The sequence below is a fragment of the Camellia sinensis genome, chromosome 2, assembly GCF_055761805.1.
Source record: "Camellia sinensis isolate YWXY chromosome 2, ASM5576180v1, whole genome shotgun sequence".
Classification (NCBI taxonomy): Eukaryota; Viridiplantae; Streptophyta; class Magnoliopsida; order Ericales; family Theaceae; genus Camellia; species Camellia sinensis.
This window is the reverse complement of record NC_138962.1, coordinates 136,526,417-136,537,178: the sequence shown is the minus strand read 5'-3', so window position 1 is coordinate 136,537,178 and position 10,762 is coordinate 136,526,417.

Genomic DNA, 10,762 nt, shown 5'->3' with positions numbered 1-10,762 from the left:
CATTCTGCGGCTTCCCGGAGCCATGGCTAAACGCGGACGGGACGCGCATGCCTGGTTTTGAAATATTCTTCGACATACAATTATCTGGGGATGACATTGCCGAAGCGCAGACAGACCCACCAACTGAGACTGAGCAGTGTGAAGCAGTGGATTCTGAAAGCACAGAGCTTGAAATGGGGGTAGCACTGGCGAGTCTACTATCAGATCCTCCGATCGGCCAAGAGTGCTTGGGGGATAACTCTTTGGTTTCTGTGATTGGAGATGAAATAGCTGCGGGCTTTCCAGCGCCGACCTTGGATGCATCTATCGCACCTTCTCTCATCTGGCAGTATGAAGAAGGCTTTTTATCTAGCAGTTCCGGGTCAGGTAGTGAGCCGGAATCTGATTCTACCGAATCTTCTGAGTCGGAATCAGATTCCAGCTCGACTGAGTCTGAGTCCGGTATTCCTGGGGGTGATAACCCGGATGCCACAGTCCTGTCTAGGTCGTCTTTTTCATTTTCTTTTGAGTCTGTTGTAACAGAAGAATCTGACGGCTTGGAAGTATTTAATGAGAATGATGTGGATGTGGTTTCCGAGTATTTTTCTGTGCCTTTGATTTATTGCTTAAATCAGGATTTTCAAAATTTTGATGAAAACAGCAAGGAAGAAATTCCCCCAGTTTTGCAACGATTAATTGATCAAGAGCAGGAAAGATTTGTTAAACCTTTAATGGATGAAATCACTATTGTGAATGTTGGTACTGAGAAGGACCCGCGGCTGGTCCAGATCGGGTCCACGTTGTCTTCAGAGGAGCGCGAGCGCTTAGTCGCTTTATTAAAAGATTTCAAAGATGTTTTCGCGTGGTCCTATGAAGACATGCCTGGAATCGATCCTGAGATTGTACAGCACCGGATCCCTCTTGATCCAGAGGCCCGCCCTGTCAAACAGAAGCTCAGAAGGATTCGCCCAGACTGGGCCCTCAAGATTAAGGAAGAGGTCACCAAGCAAATTGACGTAGGGTTCCTGCTGGTATCTGAATATCCAACTTGGTTGGCCAACATAGTTCCGGTGCCGAAGAAGGACGGCAGAATTCGGGTCTGTGTAGACTTCAGAGATTTGAACAGGGCCAGTCCGAAAGACGACTTCCCTTTGCCGCACATCGATGAATTGGTGGACTTCACGGCAGGACATGCCTTGCTTTCGTTTATGGATGGTTTCTCAAGCTATAACCAGATAGTGATGGCACCCGAAGACCGGGAGAAGACTGCGTTCACTACCCCGTGGGGGACATATTGTTATCGAGTGATGCCATTCGGGTTGAAAAATGCTGGAGCTACGTATCAACGGGCAGCAACTACAATATTGCATGATATGATCCATAAAGAGGTCGAGGTGTACGTGGACGACATGATTGTCAAGTCCAAAGATAGAGAGGGCCACTACACCGCTTTACAAAAATTCTTTCAAAGGATCAAAGAGTTTCGGTTGCGACTGAATCCCCAGAAATGCACGTTTGGTGTTACAGCAGGGAAGATGCTAGGGTTTCTGATCACACAAAGGGGCATCGAGGTCGACCCTTCCAAAATCAAGGCCATCTTAGAAATGCCACCACCAAGGACTGAAAAGGAGGTGCGAGGCTTTCTGGGTAAAGTGCAATTCATAAGACGGTTTATTTCTAAATTAACCTTGACTTGTGAACCACTTTTTGGCCTCCTGAAGAAAGGAAAGAAATTCCAATGGGACGGCCGATGTCAAGTAGCTTTTGAGCAGATCAAGGAGTATCTACAGAACCCACCCGTGTTGTCACCGCCAGAGCCGGGGAGACCGTTGATACTGTATCTTTCGGTAACTGAGACTACCATGGGCTGCATGCTTGCGCAGGAGTCAGAAGACAAAGTGGAAAGAGCCATCTACTATCTGAGCAAAAAGATGCTAGATTACGAGACCCGCTATACGCCACTAGAGAAGGCTTGTTTGGCCTTGGTATGGGCAACCAGGAAGCTGCGGCACTACCTGTTAGCCCACTCAGTAATGTTGGTTTCGCGTTTGGATCCCATCAAATATCTCTTCGAGAAACCAGCACTTACGGGTAGGCTAGCTCGATGGCTGCTGTTGCTCTCCGAATTTGATTTGAAGTATGTAACGCGCAAATCAGTAAAAGGCAGAGCGGTAGCGGAGTTCCTTGCCGACCACCCGGTTGAGGGGGATGAAGCAGTTGAGTATCTATTCCCAGATGAAGCTATTCTACACGTCGAAGATGAAACTTGGACGATGTACTTTGACGGAGCGTCAAACCAGTATGGGTATGGGATAGGGGTGTTGCTGATAGCGCCTGACGATTCCCGTATCCCTTTAGCATTCAAGCTCCGGTTCAAGGTTTCCAACAACGAAGCAGAGTATGAAGCATGTATTGCTGGCCTAGAAGCAGCCCTGGAACTAGGGGCAAGACGAGTGGACGTCGTTGGGGACTCGAACCTTGTTGTGTCTCAAGCAAAAGGAGATTGGAAAGTCAAGGAGGAAAGGATGATAATCTACCACCAAACCTTGGATTTGTTAATTCCTCGGTTTGAGAAGCTAAATTTCACCCACCTCGTAAGAGAGAACGACAGGTTTGCAGATTCATTAGCAACTCTATCTTCTATGATAGACATCCCGTCCGGAGTCCGGATGCGTCTAGTCATTATTGATCAGAAGTTCGTGCCGGCATACGAGTCGATTTCCGCCATAGATGAGGTTCAAGACGGCAACCCCTGGTACTACGACATCTGGAACTTCTTGGAAAAGGAGACATATCCACTAGGGGCAAATGCCAAAGATAAGAGGGCTGTCAGAAGAATGGCTGCTCAATTCGTTATCTGCGGGGGAAATTTGTACAAAAGGGGTCATTTGGGAATGCATAAGCTCTGTGTAGAAGCTGAAGAGTCAAAACGCCTGATGGAAGCCATCCATGGGGGAGAGTGCGGTGCACACATGAATGGAGTAATGCTGGCCAGGAAGATCCTCAGACAGGGCTACTACTGGTCAACCATGGAGGAGGATTGTATTGGCTTTGTTCGGCGATGCCACAAGTGTCAAATTCATGCAAACCGCATGAACATCCCACCGTCAAAACTGTACAACATGACTTCACCATGGCCTTTTTCAGTCTGGGGAATTGATGTGATCGGAGCTGTTACCCCGAAGGGGTCCAACGGGCATGAGTTTATCCTAGTAGCGATAGATTATTTCACAAAGTGGGTCGAGGCCCAATCATACGCGGTGTTGAAGGCGTCGCACGTCGCAAAGTTCATCAGGAACAATATCATCTGTCGCTACGGGGTGCCAAATGAGATAATTTCAGATAATGGTTCCCACTTCAAGAAAGAAGTGATAGACTTGTTGGAGAAATACAATGTGGCTTTTCACAAGTCATCTACATACAGGCCGCAGACCAACGGAGCGGTTGAAGCCGCCAACAAGAATATCAAGCATATACTACAGAAGATGGTGGAAACCTATCGAGATTGGCCAAACAAGCTGCCGTTTGCTCTGTGGGGCTATAGGACTTCAATCAGAACTTCTACTGGAGCAACTCCATATTCATTAGTTTATGGAATGGAGGCTGTTCTACCCATTGAGATTGAGGTTCCATCGTTACGAGTATTGGCTGAATGCCAGATAGCCGAAGCAGATTGGCAGCAAAGCAGATTCGAAGAACTCATGCTCTTTGATGAAAGAAGACTGAAAGCACTGTACCACATCCAAGGCTATCAACGCCGAATTGCCCGGGCTTTCAACAAGAAAGTTAAGTCCAGGAATCTGAAAGAAGGAGATTTGGTGCTCAAAGACAACCGAGCTCCCATCCACGACCCAAGGGGCAAGTTCAAACCCAATTGGACTGGTCTCTCGAGGCCTCGCCCGGTGCGGGCCCTCAAATATCAATGAATATGGGGTCACGGGAATCCCTACCACCTCCAGCTCTAGGGCTAATGATGGGAAGTATACATAAACCCATAGCTAAGAAAAGCAGTGCAGAATGTAAGTACGAAATGCTGAGAGCAAAATACAGACTGTAAAAGTGCGCTGTGGGTGCAATGTACAAGTAATGAGAAGCAGAAATGTAAATCAGGGGGACAGAAAAGTACCTCCCAAGCTCTCTAGTAGCCGCCGAGTAAGTCGCCCCGCCCGCGGGAGGTCGCGCTCATGTAAAAGTAGAGGGTAGCCAGGCCAGCGCCACCCCAATCATATCTACTGACCTGTGATAGGTCAACCAGAGCGCTCAACAGGTATAGCCCAATGGTGTTCCCTCTGTCGGCGAACAGGGTAGTCCCGAAGAGGAACATCAGGAAGCCACGAGCATACTGCTCTGTCTCCTCGGGAGTCTCGGGCACCATCTCTGCCCGCCGAAAATGGGAAGAGAACCAAGTGTATCGGACTCTCCCAGAGACCCTGTCAACAGGTGGGTGAGCCCCCAATAAATACATCCAGGCGGCCTCCCACTCGCCCATGTCCTCGTCGTAAGGGATGGACCAACCTCCGACGTCAAGGCCAGTCAATACAGCAAAATCAAAAGGGGTCATGGTCATGTCCCCGGTAGTAGAGAAATGGAAGGAATTGGTGGTGTCCCACCATCTCTCTACCAAGGCTGCCATCAGCGTCCTCCTGGCAGGACAACGTGACAACCCGACGCAGAAGGGGCCGAACCCCGCCAAATCTACCAGGTCTCTGACGCCCTCCGGGAGCTCAGCGTACCAATCCCTCGCGGCAGTGGAACCATACCCCCGCACACTGCTGGAACTACCCTGCATTCAGAATGAATACATGTGTCAATAATGAAATGAAATGGGCTATGTGCCAATGAAATGAAATGGGCTGTGTGCCAATGAAATGAAAAAGGGGCTGTGTGCCAATGGAATGAAAAAGGGCTGTGTGCCAATGGAATGAAGTTTGGGCTGTGTGCCGATGAAGTGAAATAAGCTATTCACAATCTACCTGGGCTGCGTGTTCAGAAAATTTGAATTTTGGGCTGCGTGTTCAACTTTCAGTTAATTTGTGGGCTGCGTGTTCACTATCTACCTGGGCTGTGTGTTCAGAAAATTTGAAATTTGGGCTGCGTGTTCAACTTTCAGTTAATTTGTGGGCTGCGTGTTCACTATCTACCTGGGCTGCGTGTTCAGAAAATTTGAAATTTGGGCTGCGTGTTCAACTTTCAGTTAATTTGTGGGCTGCGTGTTCACTATCTACCTGGGCTGTGTGTTCAGAAAATTTGAAATTTGGGCTACGTGTTCAACTTTCAGTTAATTTGTGGGCTGCGTGTTCACTATCTACCTGGGCTGCGTGTTCAGAAAATTTGAATTTTGGGCTGCGTGTTCAGCTTTCAGTTAATTTGTGGGCTGCGTGTTCACTATCTACCTGGGCTGCGTGTTCAGAAAATTTGAAATTTGGGCTGCGTGTTCAACTTTCAGTTAATTTGTGGGCTGCGTGTTCACTATCTACCTGGGCTGCGTGTTCAGAAAATTTGAAATTTGGGCTGCGTGTTCAACTTTCAGTTAATTTGTGGGCTGCGTGTTCACTATCTACCTGGGCTGTGTGTTCAGAAAATTTGAAATTTGGGCTGCGTGTTCATCTTTCAGTTAATTTGTGGGCTGCGTGTTCACTATCTACCTGGGCTGCGTGTTCAGAAAATTTGAAATTTGGGCTGCGCGTTCAACTTTCAGTTAATTTGTGGGCTGCGTGTTCACTATCTACCTGGGCTGCGTGTTCAGAAAATTTGAAATTTGGGCTGCATGTTCAACTTTCAGTTAATTTGTGGGCTGCGTGTTCACTATCTACCTGGGCTGTGTGTTCAGAAAATTTCAAATTTGGGCTGCGTGTTCAACTTTCAGTTAATTTGTGGGCTGCGTGTTCAGAAAATTTAAAATTTGGGCTGCGTGTTCAACTTTCAGTTAATTTGTGGGCTGCGTGTTCACTATCTACCTGGGCTGTGTGTTCAGAAAATTTGAAATTTGGGCTGCGTGTTCAACTTTCAGTTAATTTGTGGGCTGCGTGTTCACTATCTACCTGGGCTGCGTGTTCAGAAAATTTGAGATTTGGGCTGCGTGTTCAACTTTCAGTTAATTTGTGGGCTGCGTGTTCACTATCTACCTGGGCTGCGTGTTCAGAAAATTTGAAATTTGGGCTGCGTGTTCAACTTTCAGTTAAATTGTGGGCTGCGTGTTCACCATCTATCTGGGCTGCGTGTTCAGAAAATTTGAAGTTTGGGCTGCGTGTTCAACTTCCATTTAAAGTGTGGGCTGTGTGTTCGACAAATCAGTGTTTGAGCCATGTGTTCTAATATGGGCTATGTGTTCGCAATTAATTAATGAGCCGAGTGTTCAGAAATTCAAGTGTTGAAACTACATGTTCAAAATGTAAGCAAAGTACTATGTCATAAGCTAAACGACATATTCAAGCATGGCAAAGGTGCGAAATGTAAAATACAGAAGATAAGGTAAATACCTCTCGGGCCTCGTGAGAGAGATGCTGCTCCGGCTCTCTGAGAAGCAGATCAACGGGTGCTCTCTCGTCGAAGCTGGTAAAATGACGGAAGACGGCACGCGGGAGGACGTGAGCTACCGGACGGTACCTCTCAGGAATAAAAGGTCGGGTCCTCGGAGGTAGAGTCGTGGGATCGAAATCATCTCCGGCACCCGGAAAACCTCCACCATGGGAAGAAGTACCCGCAATTTTCAGGAATCTGCAAAAGGGGAGCAAAAATGAGCAAAATGGGCCAAAATTGGAAAAAGTCAACAAAAGTCAACTCTCAGGAAATAAAAAGTCAACAAAAGTCAACTCCCGAGAAAATATTCCAAATATTAAGATAAACTTACCTCAAGTGGTGAAAATGCAAAAGGAAGCTCCGAAGCCGGAATTTAATCGCTCCAAAGTATTTAAAACTGAGTGTTTTTGCGAAAACAATTTGCGCGGGGCGTTGGAAAACGGGCGTGAAACTCAAAACTGGAGAGGAAAGTGTTGAAAGAGGCAAGAAATGAAGTGAGGTTCGGCTGCCATTTATAGGCCTCAAGCCTTGGATTGCAAGAGCATCAAAAAGGAAGGAAAAAGACCAAAATGCCCCCGAAAAAAGGGCATGGCCGGCCGGCCCCTATTTCTAGCTGGCCAGCCATCTGCTTTTTGCAGAAATGGCCGGCCAGCCATCTACTTTTGTGGAAACCGGTTGGCCACCCCCCCTTGGGAAGATAAACGGCCGGCCATCATCCCCACATGCTCACCTAGCTCTCTGCAAATTTTGAGGAAGATTGGAGTTCCCGGGACCTGAAAAAGTTCAAGAAAAGTACACTTTCGGTCGCGAAATTGCTCCGTCGGGACTCCGGTTTCAAGTTCTGACATGTGTCTCATCTTCATTCATCGAAATCAAAGTGTATCCTTTTTGAATGAGTGGTAACATTTCAAAGAAGCGGATCGGAGGCCGCAATTGAGTTACCTTCGCCGAAACACGCTTTTTCGTACTCGCTGATTCCTGACAAACGAGCGCCCTGATTCCTGCTCGTGTTACATTATCTTGCATTTTCATGAACATACCTGCATTAACATGCACGTTTCTTGATGTTAATCATACTTCTGTGTTTAAAAATGCGTCGTCACGCATGTTCCATTCTTGCATTGCGATGCATTCACTCACCAGCACTGCGTGTGTCGAACTTTCGGAATCACATTAAATCCATGTTGTTAGCATATTGTGCTTGTTGCAATTTCTCTCATTCACAGGCACGATATTGTATGTACGGTTCAATTAAAGCTGGTGCGACCAGACGAATCGCGCAGGTATTGTATCTTCTCCGTGTGAGACGTAGCGGGGATTGAATAATCCTCCGCATTCTTAACTGCATGAAATGTAGTTGTTGCTTTGCATTCTTGCTTAAAACTGTTGCATCTATTTGCGAATACTTGCTTCATTACAGCTTGCTGCATTTGCATGATCATTGGGTTACCTTAGGCTTCTTGCATATCATTTGCATTTTGCCCCCTGCCTGCGGGCATGCCTGCGGGCGCATCTCTGTTTATCCAGTATGTTTGTCTAAGTCTTCGGCCTTGTCAAAAATGGGTCGTCTCTGGGCTTTGACATTCACTCCCGTCACTTGTGACTTCCGAGTTCTGTCAAAGAGGGGCAACTGTAGACACCCCATTTTTGACCGACCTTAAGACTCAGACGTCACCAGTTGAGCGTTAGGTGATGTTGCATAATATGCTCGTTCAGAAGTTTCAGAGTCGCGGCCGTGAGCCCTGCCTCCGGACTTCCGAACCCTTTTCTGTGCCTTGTCTCGGTTTGCGAGCCAGACTCGGTTTTCTCTGTTTCTTTTCCTGAGGGAAGGGAGAGGTCCCGTGGACCATCTCTCAATGTCCGTAGGCTGCATTTGGTGGCCGTAGGCCATTTTGCCCATTTCGGAGTCCGGTTCCCGGTTTTCGGAGCCGTTAGGTCGTGTGCCTCGGTTCGGGACCGCTTAACCATCTCTTATTGCTCTGATTTTTGGCATACATCTTATTTCATCCCTTTTGAGGGACACTGGGGGGCTAAGAAACCCACTTCGAGGTCGAATACCATTTTCGGTGCTTAACAGCCCATTTTCGGGACCCCAAACTGCGTGTTTTGGCCCCGGAACGTTCGTTTTGCAACGGTTTTCGTTCATTTTTGGCAGGTACCTCTGTTTTATCACAGGGAAGGTCACTGAAGGGTGGGAGGCCAGCAATTGTTGCAGCAACCAGTTATCTCTCTTCCGGAGCCTCCCGGCGCCCGTTTTTCGCACTTCCGGGCTAATGTTGAATACCTTGGAGCTAGTGTTGCCAACTTTCAACCACATTTCTGTGATCTACACATCTGAGAGGCCCCTAAAAGTTCATGGCCGGCCATTAAGGTCACCTGACCCTTTTGACCCCTTTCTTCCGGGCTAATGTTGAACCCCTTGGACCTTTTTTCTTGAACTTTGAACCACATATCTGTGATGTACACACATAAGAGGCCCCTAAAAGTTCATGGCCGGCCAGTAAGTCAACTTGACCCTTTTGACCCCCTCTTTCCGAGCCATTGTTGAACCCCTTGGGCCCACTTTCTTGGAATTTCAACTACATGGTTGTGTTGTACACACATAGAGGTACCTCCCCAGTAGCTGGCCGGCCAGAAAATCACATTGACCCTTTTGACCCCTAGCCGGCCGGCTAGGGGGTGTGGCCGGCCGGCCACCTCCAGGAAAAGTATGAGGCCGGCCTGCTTCCTTGCACTGTACCCTTTCCAGCTGTGGGGCAATATCCCCCAGATATTTTCTGTATCCGGGGGATATTTTGTGGGGGAGTTTTGCCCTCCTTCTCCCCCACCTTTACACCCCATTTTTGATCTTTATAACCAGCTGGTGGCCTTCTTCATAAGGGTTAGAAAAACTCTCCTTCAAAGCTCCATAGCCAACTCCATCTTCTTCCCTCTCAATTCTTCAAAAAACCCTAAGTCCCTAACCTTCATTCCTTCTACACCACCAAGCTCTACCACCACTACCTCACCTCCAGCAGCAAGGAGGGTTTCTAGAAGGCAAAAGAAGCTGCAAATCCACCCAAGAAGCAACAAAAGCTTGAATCTTCAAGGGTAAGTTACTCTTTTAACCTTTTGACCATTTTCCTTGATCTATTTCTAAGCCCCATTTCTTTTTGGTTTCAAGCTCCGGCCCTAACTGAAAAGGGCCATATTTTGAGCTCATCTTCACTTCTCATTAAGGGCTCAACCTTGTTTGAGCCCTCCATAATATACTTGCTTCATTGATCATTTTGTATGTCATGATTTTGCATGCTATCTTTGGCCCATGAGAAATCTGTTTTTGAGCATGTTATAAACTGATATTGGGCTTATTTTGAGCCCCTCTCCAACATTGAGGAAGGGCTCAACCATGTTTGGCGTCTCCATGTGTCACTTGTAGTTCAATCCCTTATTTGGCCCCATTTTTGCATAAATTGATAGCCCTCTTTGCTTCTGTTTTTGGCTCTTGGTCCGAACTAAAAGTGGCCTTATTTTGGCCTATACTTCATGTTTCATTCACATTTTTTTTCTGTTTGGTGATTATTTTATATACTTCATGTTATAGCACCTTTTGAACCTTGTTTTGCATCACATTTTTAGCATGTTTTTATACTGATTTGAGGTCTGCCATATACTGTAAATGTTCATATTTTTGGTCCATCTTCAGTGTTGTAGAAGGAACTTTTTCAGTTTGAGTTTTGCTTATACCACTTGCCTCATTACCCCTCTTTTGGCCTCTATTCTTGCATGCTATTTTTCCCTTACTTATACTTGCTGTTTGGCCATGTTTATAACTGTGAAAGTACATATTTTGGGACTTTCTAGCTTCTGTCTTTACATTGCATGTCCATATTGTACATGTTTGGCATAGCTATAGGCCATTTCGGGTGCCTAATGTCGCATTTCGGGACATTTCCTTGCATTTCATGTCATTTCGCTTCATTTCGGGACTATTTTCCCCCATATTTTAGTGCTGAAATTCCATTAGTATGCTTGCATATCACTTTTGCCATATTTCATCACATTTTAGCATCGCCTCGGTTTGCGTGCCCGTGTGCACGCATTTCGAGGCACTTCATTTTCTTCCATCGGCATCTTATGTGAGTGTGGCTGAGGCTCTCCCATGTTAGTATAAGTCCATGTTGCATTTTTCATATCATTCTGGCATCGCCTCGATTTGCGTGCCCGTGTGCACGCATTTTGAGGTACTTCATTTTCTGCCATCGGCATCCGATGTGAGTGTGGC